General features: G+C 49.7%; 1 protein-coding gene across 4 annotated transcripts in view; it reads left to right on the forward strand.

Annotated features, from left to right (window-relative positions):
* The first annotated feature begins 3,802 nt into the window (after positions 1 to 3,802).
* The window catches only part of Rftn1 (raftlin lipid raft linker 1), a 196,641-nt gene continuing 174,779 nt past the window's right edge, over positions 3,803 to 25,664 (forward strand). For 3 of the 4 annotated variants that reach the window (XR_015628840.1, XR_015628841.1, XM_087567211.1), the window contains exon 1: positions 3,803 to 4,061. The gene's annotated coding sequence lies outside the window, so the exon portion shown is untranslated. 4 annotated transcript variants of the gene reach the window in all.

Here is a 25,664-nt window from a genome sequence, read left to right on the forward strand (position 1 = left end):
TGTTTCCCCATGCCTTCTCTCTATATATCTGGGAAAAAGAAAGGGAATATGGGAATTCACTGTTCGACTCATACATATGCACTGGAATGAACACACATACACACACACACACACACACACACACACACAATCTCTGGCAATATAATACATTAACTTATATGAACCAACAAATATTCCTAACAGACTAACCTTAAAGGGAGTGGATGCTTCTGTTCCCATTTTTGGGATGTGGATGCCACTGGTAGGGCCAGGCAGTTCCTCAGGCTGTATGTGGGAAACAAGGCCCAAAAAACAGTGTTTTGTGCTATTCCTGAGAGTCAGTCTCTAATGGCTCTTTTTTCTAGAGAGCAAATTCTGTCTCAGCCACAGGAGGGCCCCTGTCCCCTGAAGTGCTCACACAGGCCAGGAATTCAGAATTAAAACGAAGAACAGACTCGGGGCAGAATAACAATAATTTGTCTTTGTGTGTGTGTGTGTGTGTGTGTGTGTGTGTGTGTGTGTGTGTGTGTGTAATACTTGGCTCTAATCCAACATTTCCTCTCACTGGTGATGCCTGTGGATAGCTTTTGCAAAAATACTGGTTTGACCACTTCAGACAATAATTGCTAGCCAGTTTATGCAGATCAATATATATACAAAAATACAAGCTCCCTGCCCTCACTCAGGTCACATTCTTCCAACCCAAGACAGAGGCTTGTCATACCGGCTGAAGTGTACCGGTGCCCGTGTGACCACGAGGAACCAATTTGCCATAGTTACTTAATTACAGAGACCGAGGGGCAGGGGACTGCTCAGAAACCATGGCCCTGGAGCCTCTACCACTTTGTGGCAGGAACCACAGCCACCATGCAGGGAGCCACCTTCCCATAACCGCGGGCTATGGAGCAAACACCTGTCAGAGGTGACCTCACTGTGGCTGCAAAGCTACCTACAGTTACCACTATCATGATGCTGTCTTCCGGGTCATAGATGACTTATCTCTCCCACCAGCCTGAATGCCATTCATGGGTGGGCATAAGCTCTGGGTTTCCTGGTCTTATGAATAAACGGTCCAGGCACCAGTCCCTTTTGTCCCATGCTTTTGCCATGCATACCTACTGCCCCAAGTTGTTACCTGTCACAGAGTCATGGGAAGTGGAGTTAGCCAGAGAGCTAAGTTAGGAGCAGGGTGACCCTGACTCGGGTGGACTTGTGGTTTGGGGGTTGTTGGGAAAAGACGGGCAGTCTAGGAGGCTGTCTGGGGATACTCCTTCTCCACTGGGGACAGGGACATCGCTCCAGCCGCTGGTACATGTGTCTGGATTATCTCCAGAGTGGGGTGCATCGAGGCCAGGACACAATTTCTATCTAGGAGAAATTCCTTGCCTTGAGCTCAGATGGATTTACACAGGCCTTCCTACACTTGCCTAGGCTGGGTTAACTCCTCCTTCCCCCACAGGGTATGAGGAGAACCAGCTTCCCCATTAACTCGGGCCTGTGTTTTATCAGCTTCCAACAGGCAGGATCCCGGTTCTAGGAGCATCTGTGACTTGTTGTGCAGTAATAGCTTGGTTTTCCTCGTGTTCAGCATCCTTCACAAGTACTTAGTGTGAAATCATAAGGGAAGGAAGTGTGAGCAGAAGAAAAACAGCACTATTACACAACCCCCTGAAGAGACCGCTGTGACAGAATTAAAAGCTGCCGCCCTAGGACATTCTAACAGACAACACTGTGAGGTTGCCAAGGTAACCCACCAGGATTCAGTCGCAGCATCTCTGGGGTTGAGGCTGGGTAGATGAGGTCAGTGAGCGGTAAGGCCCAGCTGCCCAGGGTCTGTCCCCTAACTAGCCGGCCCACAGCAGTCCAGACTGCTTTCTGTACAACAGAAGTGAACCCAAGGCTTGGCTACTTATCGGGTATCACAAGGAGACTCAGATAATTGTTGAATGTAGGTCACAAATACAATAGTTCATTACATACGTGTTTATCAAACTCGATGTCCCAGAGAGGAAGCATCGCTGGAGGTGTACGGAAAGACAGGTCAAGAGTTCCAGAGACAAACCAAAACAAAACTAAAACATGAAGAAACAGGCAGGGAAAAATTCATTAAAGACATTTAAACACACAATGTTGGTACTAAGGACAGCATTGAGTGACAGAAATATGGGAAAAATGTCGGAATACCTTATTAGCCTCAAAGACCTGGTGTTTACAAAACAAAAACCCCAAAACCCCAAACTCCAAAACACACCCTAAAATAAAACTACACACACAAAAATTATAAGTGGAAAGAATTTGCTTAAAAATAATCTGTCTCCTCTCTGTGCCTCTCTCTGTCTGTCTCTCTCTGTTTCTCCTCTTCCTCCCCCTCCCCTCTCCCTCCTTTTCAATGCCCTATGATTTCTTGGTGACCACTGGCTGGCACCACCAGGTGCTGTTTTCTCTTTGTGGTGACCATCAAAGACTCTGGACAATGGCATAAGAGTCCTTATTTTCCAGGTGTCAGGCAGAATCTTTAGCATAACCCCCCCCCCTTTGACTTCATAAATCAATGTTCAATACTAGGGTGCCCGGGACCCTTGTCCTGCTTATCCCCCCCGCCAGGACGGGGACTAGGGGTGGGAAAATGTGGAGCAAAGTGGGTGGCAATGCCAGGATGGGGTGGGTGGAGAGGCACAGGGGTAAAAGAAGACAATTGAGTGGCTGAGTGGTGGTGGGGGTAGGAGAGGGCTTACAGGGAAGAAGATCAGGAGTAGCTCTTACAAGAGGAGTCCCAGCAAACAAGGAAACAAGGCAGTGCTGCCTCCACCCCCTCCCCACCCCCCAAGCCCCGCGGGTGTTCCTAGTACCAGAAGGACCTCATTAAAACACAGGGCCTAGATCAGCCAGCCCTCCGTCCGTCCGTCCGCTGCCTTGTGGCTCCAATGCCTAAGGACCCTTCTTTGCCCAACCAGAACAGGGTAATCAATTAAATCTCAGCCCCTTATGGTAATGACGATAATAACGATAATAGCAGAATTATAGAATGCTTCCAAGCATTTTACATTTAATAAGGCACAAGGGAGTGCTGGGTGGCCGGTGAGCAGGCCCAAAGTCACCGGGGTCAAGTAAGGACAGAAGGCAGGAATCCATCCTGACCATTTGTCTCAAGGGTTCCTGCTCTCAAGCCCTGCATGGCAATTCTGTCTTGTTTTACTAGCCTCAAGGAGACACTATTTCACCCTTTCACTATGGTAAAGCAGCCCTGTCCTAGGGACCTGCTTTATGGAATCTCCTTGGGGAATCCATTTTTGTTAGGCTAAGATGACCCAATCGCATCAAGACCTCAAACCTTTGGACACCTGGATAAGATCAGGAAAGAGAGGCTGAGGCCAGTGGCACTCTTTCTCTCCCCAAGCACTGCTTGCGTTGACATAAACCTGGTAGCAAACGCTGCTTGGGGACGTTCCCACCTGTGGAATGGGTCCAAAATGGACCTCTTTCCAGCTCTCCTCCCCACCCTAGCTATCAATCAGCATGGTGATGGCGGTCCTCTTCCCAGTATCTTGGCTGGCACCTTGGCGCTCTCCTAAGCGGGTCCCAGAGCCCAAGCCTGGGAAAGAGAGGTGGGGTTGAGGGGGGAGGGAGGGGAGGGGGGAAGGGACGGTTTGCCGGGCTCTGGCAACGCACGGGGCCGACGGGTCTCTCGTGCGGGGCTGCCAGGGGCTGCTCCGCTTCCCCCAAGAAGATGCAGCGCAGCATATTTTGCACATGAGTTCAGAGGAAGAGGAAGTGTAGCGGGCGGACGCGCGGCGGCGGCGGCGCGGGGTGGGGTGGGGGCGGCGGGACTGGAGTCGGAGCGCGCAGGGCGCAGGGCGCAGCGAGCGGGAGCGCGGCGGCCACTGGCTCCGGGGAGGTACCTGCGCGGCCAGCGCCCGAGGGACCGTCGACACGCGAGCGGCCGCGCCCCGCGCTCTGCCCCCACCCCCGGGGCCGCGTCGTCCGCGCGCCGCCCTGCTCTGCATGGCACAAACTTTCATCCCGGGACGCAGCACGCTGTCTCCGGGAACCCGCGCCAGGGTCGCCGCTGCTGGTCGCCTAAGGTAGGTGGGCGTGTGGCGGGCGGGCGAGGTGGCATGCAGAGGCCTGGGTCGCTGGCTCCGCTGGCCTGGGATCCTGGTGGGCAAGCGACAGCTTCTCGTGGCACCGGAGCTGCTAGGCAAACCCCCTGGTGCAGGTCGCGTGGGGATGGGGACAGATCTATGGAACGCCAGATTCTGGGCCAACTTTTTTTTTTATCGAGTGAAGAAGAAAAAAACAAAACAAGCGAGAGAGCGTTGGGGTGAGAGGGTCGGGTCGCCTGCTGGGGGTCCTGGGCTTCGCTGGAGAGGTCTACTAGAAGGACGCGGAGGGAAGCTCGGAGGCTACAGGTGGGTCAGTATCCGCTGCTGTAGTGGGTACCCGGCCCGGAGCAGATGGGAGTTGCCACTGCCCACGTGCACCAGGAGACCTGGGCTAGATTCTGGGTAGAGGTGTGCGACTCTTGAGAGCAGGCGGGCCAGGCGCGGGGACTCGGTAGAAATCCTGAGAGCCAAATCCCAGCCACTAGAAACGCCGCTTTTCTCTTCTGATAAGGGTTTTGTTTTGTTTTGTTTTGTTTTTCCTTGCCGTGTCCTAACACACTTTCCTAGGCAAGGGGCACGCCAGGATGGGCATGGGGTCCCGGCGAGGAGGAGGGAGTGTATATTTAAGGAAGCCTGACTGTCAGGCAAGTGCTCCAGGTCCGCTGCGCTCAGGCAACGCTATCTTTGGAGGCCAGAATCGCGCAGAGGGCAGGGTTAGCCCCGCGCGTGCGCTCCCTGATGCCTGTTGGCTGCTGGCTCTCAGCTGCCCCCTGTGGGCGGTGGGTGGTGTCAGTGAGTTTGTTTAGGGGCTTACAAACAAACAAAAACTATTTTTTTAAAAGAGTCTGGCACAGATCTTTATGAGTGGCCGCCCAGCTGCCCAGCAACAGACCCTCTTATCCATACAACTGTTTTCAGAAGGGGGCGGGTAAGGTCAGAACAGGTGTCTCCGGACAGCTACTGTGGAGTGTCATCTCAAGTAAGCCTTTTCCAGGAAGGAAGCCCAGGCTGTAATGTGAGTGGCCTACAAGCCCATGAGTAGGGCCACTGAACCCAACATATCCGTGGCTGCCTGGATTCCTAATTTGTATCTTCTGACCAGCTGGATTCTGAGGAAGTTCAAGTGACACCAGATGTCACCAGCTACCCACCCTCAGGGTTGAAGCAACAAGGCGTGTGGTGCTGTGCTCTGACCTCAGTTAATCAGTGTAACCCTAGAGTGAGCTTGCAAACTCTGCCTTCTGTAAGGGGTTTCATAAGGCCTGAGCAATTCCAGCATCAAGCTGGGAGCCTCCCTGTGCCTCCATTTGTGGGTTAGGACACTGTGTCGTTTTGTGCCCCCCCCCCCCCCCGCATCGTGAACAAGGGACAAATAAAGTGGATTGTGTAGTCAGCTAATCAATTTGGTGCAGGAATTGAAATAGAATAAATTGCCGATACAAGTCAGTGAATTTTTTTTCTCTCCATCTGGAACAGGAGTTTTGGGGCTTGATTTCAGCGATGGCTTTGCATGTGGGGAATTGGGCTGAGTGGTGGGACTTCCTGTAAAAGCTCCTAGAGTTCCTCCAGGCTTCACTTAGCTGGAGCTGTGTGGTCCTGTGAGTTGGTGTCTGTTCATGGCTGCCTTACCAAATGTTGGTAGGCTAAGAAAAGGGTACTCTGATTTTTCTATAGCTATTTTTGTTGCCGTTGTGACAAGGTTTCCCTGTGTAGCCCTGGCTGGTCTGGATCTGCCACTGTGCAGACCAGGTTAGCCTGTTATTAAAAAAAAAATAACAGGGACCATACAAATACCTAGCGGGGCACAGTGGCACACGGCTGTAATCTCAGAATCCAGAAGGTGAAGGAGGCTGGAGTTAAAGGCTAGCCTGGGCTACAAAAACAAAGACCCACACCTAGGCACCATCCACGTTGCTTTATGCATTTTAAAATCAGTTAGTCTTAGCACAGGGTTACTTTATAAAGGTTTCAACTCAGACGTTTAATGTGTGTTTAGTTACACATACATAACAGTAACGTGCACGTCGTTTTGACATATCCATGTACTGTGCAGCCCAGTCCTTATCAAGACAGGTAAAACATGGTCAACCTGGATTTCTTCACGGCCCCTACCTTCCACGTGCCAACCACTGCTCTGTCTTACCATAGGTTTGTTTAGTCTGTTATTTTTACAACATAAACATGCAATTCTGCAGTTCTGTATAAGTTCAGTAATTCTGTTTTGTTAAGTTTGTTATGTATGAGTTATGTTCATGAGATGTGTGTATGCCAGAGTTTCGTTGTCTATCCCTCTGTTCCTGGGTCCATGGGTTATATTTAGTTGTTGTTGGTTCTTGTGAAAAATACTGCTGTGATCATTCGTGTGTTTGTACACAGATCCCTAGGGGCGTCATTCCCATTCTCCTGGATAAGTAAATACCCATGTCACAGAAGAGGTGTGTGTAGCGTGCGGAGGAAATCGCTAGGCCTTTTTCTAGTGTGATGATTCCATTCTCCATTCCTGGGAAGGGTACAAAAGTGCTGGAGCTCAAATCACGCTCCAGCTTTCCTGTCTCTAAGCCGGGATGATTAGTTATGGTACTGGTCTCCTGGGCCCAGTGGGGACGTCTGTGGACAGATTTCACAGATAGAGGGGGACTGTAAGAAGCAGTCCCTGATTGTCACTGTGTGTTTACTTTTTATTGGTATGAGTATATGTGCGCAAGTGCGCGCGCGCGTGCGTGTGTGTGTGTGTATTTGTGTATGTTTACATGTATGTGTACACACTACAGATGTATATGTTAGAGGGAGCTTAGAGGGTAAGTTTGGGGATCTCTACTCACCTTCTGCCTTGCTTGAGGCAAAAAGCTCCTGTTCACAGCTGCATATACCAGCTGGCCTTTGAGCTTCTAAGAGTTCCCTGCCTCTAGCTCCCATCTTGCCCTGAAAGCGCCCTGTGTGCTGTGGGTCCTGGGGATTGGAACTCAGGTCCCCACACTTGCCCAGTAAGCACTACTCACTGAGCCTTCTCCTCAGCCCTTAAGGGGATTTAGACTTCAATGATTTCAGATGATAAGATCTTTAGAGATCTACTGGGAAGGGATGTCCTTAGGGGAATAGACCCGAGACTGTGAATGATCTGGACTGAGTGCTTTCTAGAAAAAGGAAAAACAAAACAAACAAAACAACAAACAAAAAAACCAACCCCCAAGTTTCACAGAATCTCACTGAACTTCTGCTTAGAAATTCCTGGGGGGGATTCTGGACTTCTGGGCCTGCTGATGTGAAAATACCCTTGTTCTTGGCAATAATACCCTTTGGATTTCACCGTTGTGGGCAGCTGCCTGCATTTTCTTTGGGAGGCAGGGTAAGGGGAGGGCAGGTCAGCGTTGGGGTGCATCAGGGTGGAGGGATTTCACTGAGAATGTGACTTGCCCCTTTTGTGAGAAATACAGTCCAACAACACCCATCTCATTACTGAGAAAAGTCACGTGGCCTCTCCAAGGCCCTTTCCACTGTACTCCTTCGCTGTGGGAACTGGAGCTGTCTCTGACCTAGGGTGAGCCAAGAGACAGGAAGTGTGGCTGTCTGGAGAAACAGAGGGTGAAATGTTTCCACGGCCCTCGCCATGTCTCAGTACTGACCATGTTTCTTAGGGGACAGAGGACTCGTGTCCAGTCTTGAGATACTGGAGAGGGTCTGGAGCCCTGCCATGTCTGGAACTACAGTACATTTGTGGCACAGGTCACGAGGAAGGGGCACAACAGACATCCAAGAGAACACTGCCCATCTTGACAGTGGGCGATGCGAGATCAAGGCCCTGTGATGTCACATTCTCAACAGTCAGCAGGTGGTTCCCCTAGGGTGGGGGATGGGTTTGAAGTCTGTAGACCTAGAACAACTTCCTTATAGTAGAACCGTCCTATTCCATGACACATTTGTTGTTGCCATTGTTATTAACAGAATGTTAGGTGTTAGACCAGCGCTGCTCTGTACTTTACGGAACCATCTGAGTCCTCTTCAGGCCGGGTGACAGAGATCCTGTTACTTTTCAGCCTGGAGGGAAGTGAAGCTCAGTAGGCCCTGGGTGTAGCTTCCAGTGTCTCTGAACCATTTAGGGAAGACGTCGTGGTGCTCGAGTTTAGCGAATGCAGAATCATCTGGAAGCACGGCTCACAGTACAGGGAGACACAACTTAATAAAAACGTCACTGGGCGGTCAGAACGGAATGACAGGAAATGTCACAGTGGAGTTACTCTCATCAGTGTTTTATGTACTTTTGCACAGTTGTGACTTGTAGAGAAGCACTGACTCTGACACTTGGTGTGGAGACACATACCTGTAATTTTGGCATTTGGGATCTGTAGGCAGGACAATGCAGGGTTCAAGGCTAGCCTGAACTAAAAAGGAGCCCTCCCTGCCCCAACTCAAAAACCAAATCAAGGGCCAGCAAGATGGCTCAGCAGGTAAAGGTGTTTGTCTCCTGATGACACGAGTTCAGTCCCTGGAGATATCACAAACACACGCACGCACACACACATGCACGCACGCACGCACACATGCACGCACGCACGCATGCACGCACGCACACATTTTTGTTGCTGGTTTTGGGGGTTTTTTGTTTTGCTTTGTTTTGTTTTGTTTTCTTTTCTTCTTAAGAGGGTTTCTCTGTGTAGCCCTGGCTGTCTTGGAACTGGCTCTGTAGACCAGGCTGGCCTCAAACTCAGAACCCCTGCCTGCCTCTGCCTCCTGAGTGCTGGAGTTAAAGGTACAGTGGCTCCACACCTGACTGAACACCTTTTGTTTTTAAGAAGCAAAGTAATGGTCAATTTGGGATGTGATTTAATTGAGTGAGTGGAATACAGTAGCCACTAACTGCACGTGGCTGTCACATATGCATCTAAAGAGTCAACGTTCAATAAAAGCAGACTTCACTTCTTTGGGAGAGCTAGCTACAGTTCAGGAGTCTAGAGCCAAGTGTGGCCACTGGAGATACGTCTGCCGCTCTGTGAGCTCTGCGGGACAGTCACATTGTGAGCTCTATGGGACAGTCACTCTGTGACCTCTATAAGATTGTCACTCTGTGACCTCTATAAGATTGTCAGTCTGTGAGCTTTATGGGACAGTCGCTCTGTGACCTCTATAAGACTGTCAGTCTGTGAGCTCTATGGGGCAGTCACTCTGTGAGCTCTATGGGACAGTCACATTGTGAGCTCTATGGGACAGTCGCTCTGTGACCTCTATAAGACTGTCACTCTGTGAGCTCTATGGGACAGTCACATTGTGACCTCTATGGGACAGTCAGTCACTCTGTGCCTTGCAGATTTCCTTGCCCTTCAGAGGAGAACAGGTGGCAGAGAGATGGTGGCAATGACGGGCTCATTCTTTGACAGAGATGCATTTTGGCAGACATTTCTTTCATGTTTACCCTTCCGAGGATTTGGCGGGGGCAGGGGAGGATTGTTGTGTGTGATAACACTTCTCCCACTCACATTCATTTCTTGACATAGATTCCCGTTTCTCTGGTCTCCTGGGCCCCGAAGAAGGAGCTTTTTCATTATTATCATTGCATATTTTATCAAGACATATTTTCTTGAAGGATCAGTACCGCGGGCGGTTCAGCGTCTCCGCTTGAGTCCTGTTAATTCCTTATTCTCCAAACAAGAATCTGGTCCAGCTTTTAAATATGCATTTGTGCGAATTACTCCCTACCTGGGCTGAATTCAGAGAGGGAAATGGCTCTCAGTGGGCCAGAACCAAAGAGCTAGGAAATCAGGTCACATTCTTTGGGGATGGCCACCTGCCAGGGCCGAGGCAGAGACCTCATCTGGGAGGCTTAAAGGTTTGTTTGGGGGTTCCCTTGGGTCTCAGCTGCCTCTGGAGAACAGGGGTGACAGAGAGGGCAAGGAACTCTAGTTGTCCTCGTTATTCAGTGTCTCTTGCTTCTTATGTGAGATCAAAGAACAGGGAAAGCCAGTCCTAGATGTTCATGGCCAAATTCAGACAAACCGCGCTTGTCACTGTCTGTGAAGCTGACTGGCCCATCCGCTTCCCGCTTCATAGTCCTGGATCAAAGATTTCCACACTTTTCAGTCAGGAGCTGACAACTTTCTCCGACTTCTCCACATGAAATGCCCCATTTTGTTGTCCCATATCTCCTCGGGGCAGCATGGGGCCCTTGAAGCGGGAGATCAGCTTCAGTTGTGTTGCTGTGTGTGCATGTGTGTGAACGTCCTGCTTCTGCCTTCACCTTGTGCTGAGGAGTCCTTTACACTTTGCAGACTGGCTTTCCGAGGGTGTGGATTTGAGGGTGTTAGGATAGCTGTTACCCACGAAGCTGGGTATAAAGAGATTTGCTTAGTCACAGAACGGGCTAATGGAACGTGTCAACGTGTTTTCTCATTTCAGAAACATAAAGTACAGGTCCATCCATTTAAACCCTTTCTCAGTTTAGAAAGGGTTTGCGTGGCTGGGCATTGGTGGCACATACCTTTAATCCCAGCACAAAGGAGGCAGAGGATCTCCGAGTTTGAGGCCAGCCTGTTCCAGGACAGCCAGGGATACACAGAGAAACCATGTCTCAAAGGAGGGAGGGGCTCTCTCTCTCTCTCTCTCTCTGTGTGTGTGTGTGTGTGTGTGTGTGTGTGTGTGTGTGTGTGTTCTGATGCTTTCTTTTTTCTTTTTTTTGGTTCTTTTTTTTGGAGCTGGGGACCGAACCCAGGGCCTTGCGCTTCCTAGGTAAGCGCTCTACCACTGAGCTAAATCCCCAGCCCGTTCTGATGCTTTCTAAGTGCATTTTCCATGTTCAGTGTGATATAGTAACCCATCCCATGCTCCATGAATCTTTATCAGAGATGACAAGCAATACTAACAGTGTATTGAGTGGCTGACCCTTACCTGTTTATCTACTTAATGGTGTTACGGATGGTAATGGGGCTTTGTGCATGAGAGGCAAGCGCTCTACCACTGAGCCACATCGGCCGTGCCCCCTGGCTAATGTTTGTACTCTCACTCTGCAAGCCTGACGTATTTTAACGTGCATTCAGCACAGCTCCACTTTCTTTTCTACAGTAGTTACTGTATAAGCAGATGTTCAACTTGTCTCTAGTCACAGTTTCCAGGGCTTCCTTGGAGTCACATCTCAGAAGTAGGGTCATCAGGATTTGACGGAGGCACTCTGGCACATGAACCTGCGAACCCGAACCCTGGGCTAGACTGTTAGGAAAATGAACCTGGGCTGTAGAGATTGCTCAGTGGTTAGAGGTATCTGTTAATAAAACTGCCGACCTGCGTTTGATCCCCAGGACCCACATAGTGGGTGAGGGGAGAGAACTGACTCCTGCCATTATTCTTTGACCACCATATGCATACTGTGGCACATGCCACCCTCCAATGAATAAGGTATAATAATAATCATCACAGCAACAACAACAGCAGCAGCAGCAGCAGTAATAGTAGTAGTTGTTGTAAGGTGAACTTTAGAGCCACAGGGCCATATTTCAAAGGCCCCTTTCTGTCCTTTGGTACCTCTGTAGTTTTCCTTCTGTAGCTGAACTGCTCCTAACTCCTCTGCTTTGGATGGATGAAGACTTGCAACTGCCTTTGAGGAGCCACTGTCCTCAGGAAATGGGTACCACCAAAGCTCCAGACTGGTGCATCTGCTGGGTTTCTTGGACCTTCCACAGCAGTGGTTAATTCACTTCTGGATGCCACACTCCTGACCTCTTGGGACTGGCTGCTCCAGACTTCTGCTTCAGACCGCTGGCCACCCACAGGTCCACTATAGAACACACCCAAAACTTGGTTTTTGCTTTGCCTCTTCTGAGTCAGCTGCTCTCCCAGTTCCTGACATCATAGTCAAGTGACTTACATTTCCCAGCTTCAGTCCCCTGGTGGTGGGGGGAATCCTCAACCTAGACCATGCTCACTTCACATCCTGTGCCCAGCCTTCCGCAGGCAGTGTCTGTCCCAAACACCGACTCGCTTACGATTTTATGACACGCCTAGGTCACCACTTCTTATCCTGGGGACCTCTCTGCCACCTCCTTTGCAGTGTTGCTGAATGTTACTGCCGAGGGACGCCTTCCGTGGTAATGCCACCCTCTTCCTCTGTGATTGCTGTCCTCTGTGTTCCCTTTTTACTTGACGTATTAGGTTGAGGATTGGATTTCATCACTTTTCGTTGTTTCTGTTGTCTATTTCTGTGCTCTCTAAGGTACGACCCATGGGAGGAAGTGCGGTCTGAAGTTTACTGGAGAGGTGCAAGCATTTATTATTCCAGATAAGGCACCGATGACAGACCAAAGCACCATGCCACCCAGGCTAGCTTTGTGAACTAATTATTCTGTCTGCTTACCTACAGAGCAGGGGTAAAGGATTACCTTTAAGGGTGTGTGTGACCCTTAAAGATCCATGCCACTGGAGAGACTCACCCCAGTGTGGATGACAGCTTCTCCATAGCTGCAGACATGGAGACTGTGTCAGTTAACTGACATGGACGTACAGTCTGTTACCTCCCCGACCACACCATACAGAATTACATACAGTTGGGACAGAGTGTAGGAAGGAGTGGCTGGAATTTCAGGGGAGGGCCCCTCCCCACCCCATACATCCGATAGTCATCACCAGGTCCTGTCCTGAGAGTCGTTTGCAAATGGTCACAGTCACTGAGTAGAGGGTGTTGACTCAGAGGACAAGGCTCTACGAGATTGTCCCCTTTTGTTTTATTTTGTCACAGCCAACATTTCTTGTCTACAATGATGCTCAGGATATTGGCTGGGGGATGAGGCTGTCCCGCTTAGTATGGGTGGTGATTTATTCTGTGTCCTTTTGGCTGGATGGTGGTGCCTGGTTTTTGTTCCAACACAAAGCTAGATCTTCCTGCAGGCGGTGATGCTGAAATCGGTGATGCTGAAATCAGCAGACTTCTGAGAACAGCAGATTACCTTTCACAGTGTGTGTGGGTTTCATTCATCGGTTGAAGAATTTAAGAGAAAATGCTAGAATTCCTCCAAGCACGAAGGAATTCTGCCTTCAGGCAGCCTTTTCTGTAAGGTAGCGGTGTCTGTATGCCTGGGGGCTCGGGCCTGTAATCCCAGCAACTCCGAAGGCTAAGGCAGGATGAGCACATGTTCAAGACCAGCCTGGGCTACACATGAGTTCAGGGTCATCTGAGTATAAGAGCCTCTAAATCTTAATCTGAGCTGCCCGATTATCTGTAAGAAACATCTACTCAAGACTGGGCCCGTCGGCATCCTTTTATTAGGGGATGTCCTCATTAAACCTTCACTGGAGATTCAAACGACCTCCTCCTGTACCTTGTTCCCCATTTTCAACTATGTGTAATTCTGCCCTGACTGCATGTGGTCTCTGGATTATGCTAAAACGTATGGCTGGGACTCCACAAGGCCCTATAGCCCTGGGACTGTCATCATTAGTGCCAGAGAGATTCTTCAGAATTGCAGATGATTGGAGGTCATATACACTCCCTTAGGGAGGCCCAGCAAACGAGTTGCTTCACCACGCTGGATGTGGGTGAGTTACTGTTGGGCCCGGGGACAACAGAGGTTCATGCTGCTCTAGGAAAAGTTCGTGAGACACCAGATCGCTTAGTGTGGGACCCTATGTCAAAGTAAAAAGTAGAAAGTGGGCTGGGGCACGTATTGATGAGAGGCCTGTGTTGGGATGGCGGACAGCACAGTAGCTCTTTGGGGCACTGGCCTCCGAGCCAGCACAACTGTATGTAATTCTGGAATGTTTGGACTTGGAAGCCAATGAGTCAATCTCCACCCCTCGACCCCCCAAATCTCATGTCCTACTAATTTTCCTTCTGAGTATGCTGGGTATATTTGAAGGTTCCAGAGGAAGGGAAAAAAGGAGGAGTTCCAAATGGTGCCTCAGTGGACAGAGGGTCTGGAGTGGGAGGTCTCTGGGTGTGTATACCAGCCAGCAACGGCTTGGCCTTACATGACCGGAGGTCATGGAAGTCAGAGGGTGAGAAAGCTGGTCCCTGGAAGGTTTTGACTGTCTGTGGAATAGGTAGTGAGTCAGGAAGTTGAAACATCTTCTAGCTTTGGCCGCTGGACCAGATATGATTGAGAATGAACAAGACAGGGGGTTCCCTGTGGGGTTAAGCTTGGCCGCTCCCCAGGGCAGTAGAACCACTGCAGATGTAGAGAACAGCAGGCCTTCAGGGCAAGCTGTCTGTTTCTCTTTGGGATGCAGCCTACAGTGGTATAAAAGCCCCGGGCCCCGGAGTGTCTTCTGGAATCGGAGACAGCTGTCTGGGGAGTTGTGGGGAGGGGGGATTTTACCCAATTCATTTACGGCAAGAAGGGGCGTGGTTGCTAAGAGGGAGATGGTGGTGCGAATGCTTATTTTCGGTAACGTGCAACAATACTGTATTTTGGAATACTGGATTTTATGCCTCAGCAGCAACCATGAAGTTACTCCCTGGGTGGGAGGATAGAGGTTATTTTGTAATTTTAAAGGGAACCCAGAAATATCTAAGAGATAGATACCCTTCTTGGATTGAGACAGCACACTTGACATTCACACCACATTGAATTTTGGGGTGGTTGTTAAGGAAATGACTGTGGAACAGAAAATTAAGATGTTGGTCTCCAGGGTGACTTTGACTGGAGATTGGGAAGCTGGATGGCCCCTGGCTTCTACGAAGGAGTCTATAAATAAATGGCATCACTTGGGGAGGGATACATTTATTTTCATTCATATATACATATATATATACTGTATATATATTATATGTATATGTATATATATACATATATATGGCCTCTCATCATATATATGTGTGTATATATACACACATATATACATATATATATATATTTTCCACTATGTATACTACATTCCCAAAGGCTCTAGTTACTAGGGTAGGCACATTAAGTGTTTGAGTTTCTAGCAGTTTACAAACGATGCTGTTAGGAATGCGTGTGGCCTAGGGCTTTGCCCTGAAGCATACAGCAACACTAAGGACACCTCCCGCATTCTTCACTGAGAAAGGTGGAATTCCTGCTGTCGGCTGCAGTGGGTATCACATGTAGGATGAAAGTCAAGGCAGGGACCACAGGCCAGAGAGATGCGGAACATACAGGGCTGAACCCCAAATGTTATCTTTCTGCAAAACTTAAATGTGGGAATCAAATAGGGTGGAAGGTCTGCCCCTGTTGAACCCAGGTACTGGGCACCTTCTGTACCCGTCATATGTCCATATGTCTTTTTTTTTCTTTCCATCTTTATTTTTTTTTTTATTCTTTTTTTTTTTCAGAGCTGGGGACCGAACCCAGAGCCTTGCGCTTGCTAGGCAAGCGCTCTACCACTGAGCTAAATCCCTAACCCCTCTTTCTGTCTTTATTAACTTGAGTATTTCTTATTTACATTTCGATTGTTATTCCCCTTCCTGGTTTCCGGGTCAATGCCCCCTAACCCCCCTTCCCCCGTCATATGTCTTATATAATTAGGATATATAATTAGGATAATTTGAGGAGCATAAAACAGGATAGGAGTGTGAGTGCATTTGGGTGGATGGCAGAAGAGCCCAGGAAGGGGTCTGAGGCAGAAAGAGGTTCCAGAGATCGGAAGTGGAGCTCAAGAGCTGTGCTCCTGTGTGCTTCTCTTGCCTGGGTTCAGGGCTTAGGAGAGATCTGGAGCTCCTGGGTCCTGCTATTAGGGGTTAGAGTGGGTTGGAAGGTGGGGAAGACTTAGTCCCCCCTGCCATGCCCTACCCTCCACACAGTGTCTTGTTTTTCAACCTGGATGTAGAGTGTGTGTGTGTGTGTGTGTGTGTGTGTGTGTGTGTGTGTGTGTTTTAAATAGAAACACCATGGTACTCCACTGGGTGGCCTGTCATACAGGAGCAGGACTTTCAGTTAAACTTCCTGGATCTGCAATCAAAGAATATGTAGGCTTATATTTTTTAAAACCTATTTTAATAACAGTTCTTAAATGCTTCAACCTCTCTTCTAGCCCACCTACCAGAGGTAAGGGAAAAGAAAGGTTAATAGGAAACAGGGTTTGTGGGCCTGTTTAGAAATAGTTCTTTGGGGCTATTCCAATCTTCATTGTCAGTGTATCAGTGGTCCAGTCCAAAATATCAAACCCAGATCAGTGGTGGCAGTTCCATCCGGAAGATACTGGTACCCATGAGGCTATGCTGAATTGGCATGAGTCAGCAGGAGTCTGAGGCGGTGGCAAGAAGTGGCCTGGATACCATGAGAAGTTCTTTGGCACATTGCTGTCTATGAAGTCATGACAGTTGAAGATCAGTGAAGACCAGCAAATGTTGCAAGGCGAACCAAGGCAAGAGCCTCCTCTCACTGTCTGTGGGCTACATTTATATTCTTTTTAAACATAACCCACTGTCTCAAGCATCCACTCCAGCAAAACGTCAAATGCCTTTTCCCAAGACAAGTTCTGGAAAAACATCACATGTCTGTCCCAGCAAAGCATCCTCTCACAAATGTCCTCTCACCGGTCTGCTTCAGCAATTTCCAGACTAACATTACACGGTATAACTGAGTTTCCAGAGAAACTAGAAGTTTCTACTTCAGGAATGTGTAGCAGATTAATCAGGCTTGAGAGGACAAACACTCGTGATCTCACAGAACTCCAGGAACAGAAACTCCAGCGGGACTGACTCAGGTCTGCCGTGAGGTTGCAGCCAGGACTTTAGGGGCAGGGAGCTGGAGTATAGACTGGAGTGGTACCACTGGAGTGGTAGAACACTTCCTGGGTTGCAGAGGGCCCTACTTCCATCCCCAGCGCCCTAAGAAGATACACGTTTTCTAGGCAGAAGCGATTTGAGATGAGGAAAACCATTTCTCTATGTGATGGTCTGAGCCGATTCTTGATGTGGGGGTGGGGTGTTGTGGGAACATGCAAGCCAAGGGTGTGTCTCTACAGCATGGTATCTGGCTGTGCTCAGGGTGAGTGACTTGAGAGCAAGGTGGAACCAGGGTTCTACAATCCGGCCTCACAATGCACTTGCTGTTGTTTCTGCATATCTGGTGGCCTCGGGGGGCCAGCTGTGTGCCAGGGGAGAGGGGAGTCCAACAGGGGAGGCACTGAGGGCTACTTTGGGAGCTTCCACTGGGAAGAAAAATGCATGCTCAACATAGAACACCTGAAACCTCACTCATGATGGAGTCCCCCAGAGGAACGTTCTAGTAACACATGATCCAGACAGAGAGAGAGAAAACGGATCTTATACACAAATAAACATGGCGGGGCCTCAGGTACTGGTGTGACATAATCTTAGCTGTCATGATTGTTTTTGCCTTTGGCCTTGGATCATGAGCGCCTACAGTAGGTGAAGTTTCTTCTTATTTGATCTTTTGGACTATTTGCCAGGCAACAGCAGTTGTAATAGGTGACAGAGGTTTCAAGTTTCCATGGACATTTCATGGCTGAAAGAGACGTTATCCTATAAGGGTTTCTTAATTAGGATCCTGTTCTCTTACTTTGAGTGACTGAAGGATACCATGAACACTCAAGTCTCAGTCCCCTGATGGCCCTCCCTCTGTCAGTGTGTCACCAGAAATTAGCATTTGTTAAAGTTAGCTTTCCGAGTTGCCTTGGATTGGTGGCAACTTGGCAAGTGGGAACCACTGTTTACGGAACCAGTTTGTGTTTGGAACTGTAACTGGGTTGATTGCCTATTGTTTAAGTCTTGGCACAGTAGGAAAAGGGAACCTGAGTGGCAGCTTGCAGAAGCCGCATCTGAAGGCCGTCCTGTTTGAATGGGCACCAGTGTCTCCCAGGCGTCTTGGAAAGCACATCGGAAACCAATCAGACATGCTTGTAAAGCAACGATTCCAACACTGAAAATAGCAAGGGTCATTCAACCCCATCCCGGCTCCGTGTCATCTGGTTGTGGGGATGCCTTTTGGTTTGTCCGTGTCCTGTGTCCCGCACCATACCTGTCTTCCTTTCACAGCTGACTTCTGAAAGAGAGCAGGACCTGCTCTCGCTTGTTCTGTGTGAGCTAACGATCGACCCAAAACTGGCATGAAAGGTGTTTTGGACAGAGTTGGAACCTGAATTCCTTCCCTCGAGAGTCCATAGCTTCTAGGTGGAGCAGGTTCATTGGCTACCACAGTAACCCTGATGCAGCCTTGGTCACAGAAGAGTTGACTGTAGAATGCCTTCCTTTGAGGTCACTGGTGAAGCCCAACATCCCCCTGCAGTAAGGGGGTACAGAGCCTCATTTCTTCCTAGAAAACGTCTAGCTTCTGTAGGGAATCAGATCACTTGGGCTGTTTTCCCCTTTCTGCACAGGAGTGGGGAAAGTCAGTGAGTCAGTCAGTCTGTCTCTCTCTCTCCTCTTAGAAGGTCTTCCTTCTCAAGAAGGAAGTCTTCTTGGCCCCTCTGCTAGGGAGCTCTGTACACATGGACGCCATCTGAGACACAGAAACACTTGAATGACTGTCTATCAAAGTGGATGTGGTGATTCACTCATTTACAGAACAAGGAGCTCCGTGGTGACTTCCTGGGTTATGATAGCATGGATCTGGAAAGGCTAAACTCGGTGACTCTCTGAGCCACAAAGCACTGGAAGGTCCTTGGGGACAATCGATTTTTACCTGTGTGGCTCGGGATCCCTGGTAATTGCTTTGTCTTCCAGGCTGAGCTCATAGCGATCCTCCTGCCTCGGCCTCCCGAGTACAGGGATTCCACAGGCTCTGTTCTTTTCTGGAAACAAGCCATAGCAGGAGCGTTAGCCATGGCATAGATAGCAGTGCTGCTCCAGAGCCCTGGGTGGCAGTTCTCTCTGGCTGCTGGTCTCCAGGTATCGCTCCCTTTCTACCATGTCTGTTTAGTTTTGAGAGCTGGCCTCCTTGCTTATGTAGGGTTCAGCCAGCACCACAGCCTTGACCCACAGCCTGCTCCAGGGGTGTCAGTCCTAAACAGACGAAAACTCACTTCACAGCAGCTCTCTCTCACCTTGGAAACATGGCAGCTTTCAAAGTGTGACCTGTGACTTCTGATCTCAGGCCGTGGCTTGCCGGTTAACACCAGCCAGCCTGCCTGCTGCAAATGCTGTGGTTTTAATCTGGAAAGCTTAGGTGTGGCTCCGGCTTGCTTGGGCTCCTGGTGGATGATGTGTGGGTTTTAAGAACAGGTGTGAGATGAAATCAAGGCTCCCTGTGTCTTAGCTGGGTCTGGGAGCTGGTACTCATGTTCCAGGCCAAACAGTCACAGAACTGGGACTCTGAGAGTCAGCAGAGACACCATTGACAATTTAAGGAGTGTCATTGTTTGGGGATCTGACTTCCTGGAGATCGTTCCCTTTGGGAGATGAGTTTTAGGTGACCGTCTCTGCCCAGTCCCACTGGCATGCACAGTCACGAGGGGTGTAAGTATGGAGTCTTCTGCTAACACTTGTGCCCCTCCCCAGACTCTCCCTGTGCCCCTTGGCTGTGTTCGAATGTCATTCTGTCACTTAAGGATTCTGACGTAAACACCTTTTGATGCCTGGATAACTTACAAAGGTGGCTAAGCCACGCTAGACCTTCCCTCTCCTCCTGGAGAGTGAGGTTTTTCTGGCCTGCTCAGGGTAGTAGGAGCAAGAGTGGTCCTGTTTTGACAGAGGTAGGAGTTGGTATGAGTATAGGAAGGAAACGGGAAGAACAGAGGTGTGCTTGTAGCAATAAAGACTCTGGATACGGAGACAGTTGTTCCTGGAAAGCAAGCGCACACATTCTGAGAAGCAAGCTACCTAAGTCAGACTCCGTAGAGCCAGCGTGCTGCTGGGTGACTCCATCCTCTGTGTTTAAAGAAATGAATGCTTTAGCCAGAGTCACCTGCCCTCCGGGGGTGTACTTGGGCTGAGAGTGAGCAGCATTGGATCGAAACCTTAAAATCCAAGTTGTGATTTGGAAGTTTTTCTGATGCTTCTTGGTACCTGCTTGTACTTAAGTAGAAAAATTAAAGATGAATTTACATACTAAAACAGAAGTAGCTAGCAGAAATATCATTCACTATCTCTCCCATGAAGACACATTTGTAGTTTTCTGCATAGTTCTAGAGCTCGGGTGGTGTCTGAGTCAGCAGATGTTTGCTGTGCAAGCCTGAGGACCTGAGTTCACACCTCTGGCGCTCATGTGGAAGCCTAGCTTATGTGTCCGTAACCCCAGCTGAGGGACAGGTAAAGACAGGCAGGTAGATCCCTGTTGCTCCTTGGCCAGCCATTCTAGCCAATCAGAGAGCCCCAGGTTCAGTGAGGGATCTTGTCTCAAAAGATAATGTGGAGGGTGATAGAGGGCATCTGTCATCTGATGGTAGCCGCTGACCTCTGTGTGCAATGCACACTGGCACTGACACGTCTGTACTTGCACGCCCTCATTCATCAGACGCATACGCACACACAGACACACACTCAGAGACACGGACACAGACGTCCACCCACATAGGCACACGCGCACACAACAGCTCTGATAAACCAATTCAGAGCTTGCTAGAGAGCACATGATGACATAGGCAGAGCCCTACTTCACTTACGGCTGTTTGCTTGCCTTCTGTGTTCTCCTCAGCCCGTGCCTGTAAGTCCTGAGCTGTCCGCAGAACTGTGTCTGCTGTGGAGTGCAGCTCTTCTTTGTTTGCACTCTGCTGTGCACAGGGAGCCTAGAGGGAGAAGCCGGACTGATGACCACACCTGCTCTAAACATTGCTTTTTACTCAGGAAGACCTGGTGCCACTGGCTAGGCAATGCCGTGGCGTCTTACTTAAGGTCGTGGGGATGTTGCAACTATTGTGTGCATTAAAAAAATTCTATGTAGTTTTGAGCTTTTAGTTGAAGTTAGCCGGGGAAGTAATGCTGTTAAATAAACAGGTTGCTGACTGGACATACCCAGAAGCCCCTTTTGCTCCCCAGGATGGCCGGTTCTAGCTTGTGGCACTAAAGCATGACTTTTCTTTTGAGGGACTCTAATATTTGGTGGTGGTGCGTGCGTGCGTGGGTAATTGTTACCCCCGCCCCCTTGCCTGCTTTGTCACCGTGGTGGTTTGAGTAAGAATGGCCTTCATAGGCTCGTGTGTTTGACTGCTTAGTCCTCAGGAAGTGGTGCTACTTGAGAAGGATTAGGAGGTGTGGCCTTGTTGGGGGAGTTTCACAAGTCCAAGTCAGGCCCACTGTTGCTCTCCCATCCTGCTGCCTATGGGTCCAGATTTAGAGCTCTCAGCCACTTCTCCAGCACCATGTCTGCCTGTATGCCACCACACTTCCCACCATGACCGTAAAGGACTAACCCTCTGAAGCTGTGCGCAAGCCTGCAATTAAACGCTTCCTTTTAAAGGGTTGCAGTGGTCATGGTGCCTTTACAGCAATAGAACACTGACTGAGACAGCACCATGCTGTCACGTGGACTCCTTAGTTTCTGTATCTCAATGCATGAGTGTATTCCCATGTATAGGACCGGCTGCAAGGCATTTGGTGGTTCTGGGAAGTGGGACCACGGGCATTCCTGTGCTTTGTGATGCCCACACATACACATTTTTGTCGGCACCGATCTTCAGAGGATTCACTAGATCCCAAGACGGCTGTCTGCGCAGCCTTCCCACACACGACTGTTTGCCATTTCCCCAGACCGTCTCACTATCTGTGTAAACAGCAGAGCTCCATTTACCTTGAGTTTTACCTCCCCCCCCCCCATTTTGAAGATATAAAAGCACTGGTGATGTGATTTGGCAGCATTTATTAATATAAGTGATATTTGCTAGGAATATTTTATGCAAAGTCTAGCCATTCTCTATGATAAAACAGACAACTGAATAATGAAATGGCGGCTGGAGAGGTGGCCAGCAGTTAAGAGCACTTGCCACTCTTGCAGAGGACCCAGGTTTGTTTGGTTCTCAGCACCTACATGGCGGTTTGCAACTGCATGTAATCCTGATTTCAGAGACTCTCACCCCCTCTCCGGCCTGCCTGGGCACCACGGGCACATGGTGCACGGACATACGTGTAAGCAAATACTTACACGCACAAAATTTAAATATTTAAATTTACACGCACAAGTAAAGATTTAAAGCCAACAAGTCACATCCAATCTTGAATGGGCACCAACTCAGGATCCTTATGCTTGGAGATAGAAACAGTTCAGATTTCAGGGTCCTGAATTTGGGGACATTTGCATAGACCTTCCCAGTTGAGCTCCTCTTGTGGAATTCCAAAGTCCTAAACGCTCTGAAATCCAACATGTTCCCACATCATCTTGCAAAAGGCTTCAGGCTCCGCATATTCCAAGTAGGGTGCCTAACGTATACAAGCCCGTGTTCTGGTGCACCTTTCTCCCCGTGACCGTCCTGCCATTTGCCTGGCGAGTAATACACAAGCGCGTTCCACAATACACAAGCGCGTTCCACCTCACCTGTTCCTTTGGTCATCTGTGTGCATCTACAGTGCACCATTCTCGTTGGGGCTGTCACAAGATGGCCGCTGGGTATTTTCTCTTTTCCTTTGCAGATCTGGGGGAGCGTGGGTGGATACAGTCTGCAGAGCACAGTGGTGTGAGAAGTGGGTCCCATTAGATGGAGAGAGCTGAGAGCAGCATTTCCTCCCAGCTCTGCCTTGGTGAGCATGATGGCAGCGTAAACCCAGTTCAGTGAGAGCCGGAGCTGGCTGGCCGGCCCAGCGTATGGGTGTTCCAGTTAGCTCACCCAGCCCATCTCCTCACGCTCTGAACGTGCTGAGGAACAGACAGATCTGATCTCAATCTGGGCTTCCACGGTGTGGCTCGGTTGTGTTAACATCTTTCTCTCCTGTTTGAGAAACCTCCCCTCTACACCTCTCTGCCTGCGCCCATAGGTCAAGCATGACCAGTTGGGACATCACCCGCTTGGCTTGGCTTTTTCTGTACTGATGCAGTAGTGTGATACCCAGTCATGAACGTGACTCACAAGGGGTTAAGTGGGGGCTTGGGCCTAGCCTCTCCTCTCCTCCCCTCCCCTCTCCTCCCCTCTCCTCCCCTCTCCTCCCCTCTCCTCCCCTCTCCTCCCCTCTCCTCCCCTCCCCTCTCCTTCCCTTCCCCTCCCTTCTCGTCCCCTCCCTTCCCCCTTCCTCCTCTCCTCTCCTCTCCCCTCCCCTCTCCTCCCCTCCCCTCTCCTCCCCTCCCCTCTCCTCCCCTCCCCTCTCCTCTCCTCTCTCTTCCCTCTCCTCTCCTCCCCTCCCCTCTCCTCTCCTCTCCTCTCTCTTCCCTCTCCTCTCCTTCCCTCCCCTCCCCTCTCCTCCCCTCCCCTCTCCTCCCCTCTCTTCCCCCCTCTCCTCTCCTCCCCCCCTCTTCTCCTCTCCTCTCCTCTCCTCTACAAGCCACAGCTGGGGTAGGACTTCACTCCTTGGAGGACAAGAACCCTCTTTATAGCTCACAAAGGCATCCTGGACAAGTGGTGGCTTTGGCTTCTGACCTACTAGGCCAAGGCTGACAGTCTTCACAGCCTGCCCTTCCTTTTCTCCCTCATCCTTTACTCTTGCAGGGTCCCCAACATCTCCACATGCCCAAATCTGTGTAGCAGAGCTCACCCCAGCTCCTGCCAGCCTTTTGCCATGATCACAGACTCCTTCCTTTCCCACTGGGCTCAACCCTTGGAAATGGGCAGGAATGAAGGACATTTCTGGACTCTTTGTCCTCCTGCTCTGGTGCTCACAGTACCCGCCATGCCACAGTGCACTGGCCCAGCCGTACGAGCCTCAGGTCCCTTGCTTTCTGCTCCCCTCTGCACATGGTGGCAGCTCGCTCTGCATGGCTCCTCAGCAGGCAATGCACACATCTGAGGAGTGACTGAGCAGTTTCCAGTCAGTCACACAGACTGCACACACATCATGTGTGCTCCGGTTCTTGGACACTAATGTCCCTGCAGTAAGGCATAAGTCAGCCTTCCGGCTCCTATCCATTCTCTCTGCCGTTTTTTAATTACTGCAAAGCAGAGGCAGGCCGCGGTTGGACCTGCCCATCCCCTTCCTGCTCCCTCCCTTGCCGTTACTACTTCTTTTTTGAAGTTCAGTTTGTTTTTCTGAAACTCGCCAAATTGTTTTAGGAAGCTGGGAACCCTATGAATGGATCAGTGGAGGAAATCCTTGTCTTTAGAGGAAGCAGTCCCTGCATTTTGTGGGTTCGAGTGTGTGTGTGTGTGTATGTGTGTGTGTTTATATGTGTGTATGCATGTGTATGTGTGTATGCATGTGTGTATATGTGTGTATGTGTGTATGTAAGTGTATGTATATATGTGTATGCGTGTGTGTGCTTGTGTGTGTGTATGTGTGTGTGTTTATATGTGTGTATGCATGTGTATGTGTGTATATGTGTGTATGTGTGTATGTAGGTGTATGTATATGTGTGTATGCGTGTGTGTGTGTGTGCGCATTGTATTCTGAGACAGTTTGTATTTTAGGGAAACATTTTCAGGTGGCAGGTCAGTGTGCCAGAGAGGAGCTACAGTTCGTGCCCAGGGTGCAAAGGGAGCCTCCCTTTCCAAAGTAAGCCACGTTGTGAATGTCATTCTGTCCAAATAAACGGGAAGCCTTCACTGGTGTCAATCAAAGCCTGAGAGAATCCTGCTCTCTATTTTCCCATTTCTCCCTTTCCTTGGCAAGCCGAGGCCACTGATCTTCCAACTCGGGTGGATGCTGCTGGTCTCTCGGCTCTGTCAGGCTCTGTCACCTTCATTGTAATCGCAAATGACTGTGTGCGTGTGTGTGCGCGCGCGTGTGTGTGTGTGTGTGTGCGCGTGTGCGTGCGTGTGTGTGCGTGTGTGCGTGTGTGTGCGTGCGTGTGTGCGTGCGTGTGTGCATGTGTGTGCGTGCATGTGTGCGTGCGTGTGTGCGTGTGTGCGTGCGTGTGTGCGTGTGTGTGCGTGCGTGTGTGCGTGCGTGCGTGCATGTGCGTGCGTGCGTGCATGTGCGTGTGTGTGCGCATGTGTGCGTGCGTGCGTACGTGTGTGTGTGTGTGCGTGTGCGCGTGTGTGTGTGTGTGTGCGTGTGCGCGTGTGTGTGTGCGTGTGTGCGTGTGTGTGTGTGTGTTGTTATTTCTTGCCATTTGGCCTGAATAAAAAGGAAAAGAAGGGGGCTATTAGACAAGGCCCATAAAAATACCGACATCTACTTTTGAGATGTTTGAATATCAATTCCTGTCTAAATAATTATTGTTGAGGGAGAAAGGACGCCAGAGTTTAGAGACTGTAACAACAACTCATTGTCCTCCCGTAGCAGCCATGTGGAAGGTGATGTGTGTCTTGCATTTCTGCAGACGGGCTGACAGCATAATGCACAGTATTGCTTTTTAGGCCCTATTTTTTTAAAATCATGTATACAGATGATAGTGCAGGGAACCACTCTGAGGTATTATTTTCCTCAGATAGAGGAAAAAAGATACAAAGAAGGGACATTTTGGGGGTCACCCAGCTCTCCCCGGGCGGCTGGTAATGGCGTAGTCGTAAGAAGACAAGGTGGCCGGGTCCCCCCTGTTCTGGTTTGTATTAAATCACACCTATGATTTCCCAGGCACTGAGGTCTTTGATGTATCCTTCCAGAAAATTGGGGGTCTTTTGTGCTGTGTTGTTTCAAAATTAATAACAAAACAACTCCATCCGTCC

Source organism: Rattus norvegicus, chromosome 9 (genome assembly GCF_021556685.1).
Source record: "Rattus norvegicus strain SHRSP/BbbUtx chromosome 9, alternate assembly SHRSP_T2T, whole genome shotgun sequence".
In the NCBI taxonomy this organism is placed as follows: domain Eukaryota; kingdom Metazoa; phylum Chordata; class Mammalia; order Rodentia; family Muridae; genus Rattus; species Rattus norvegicus.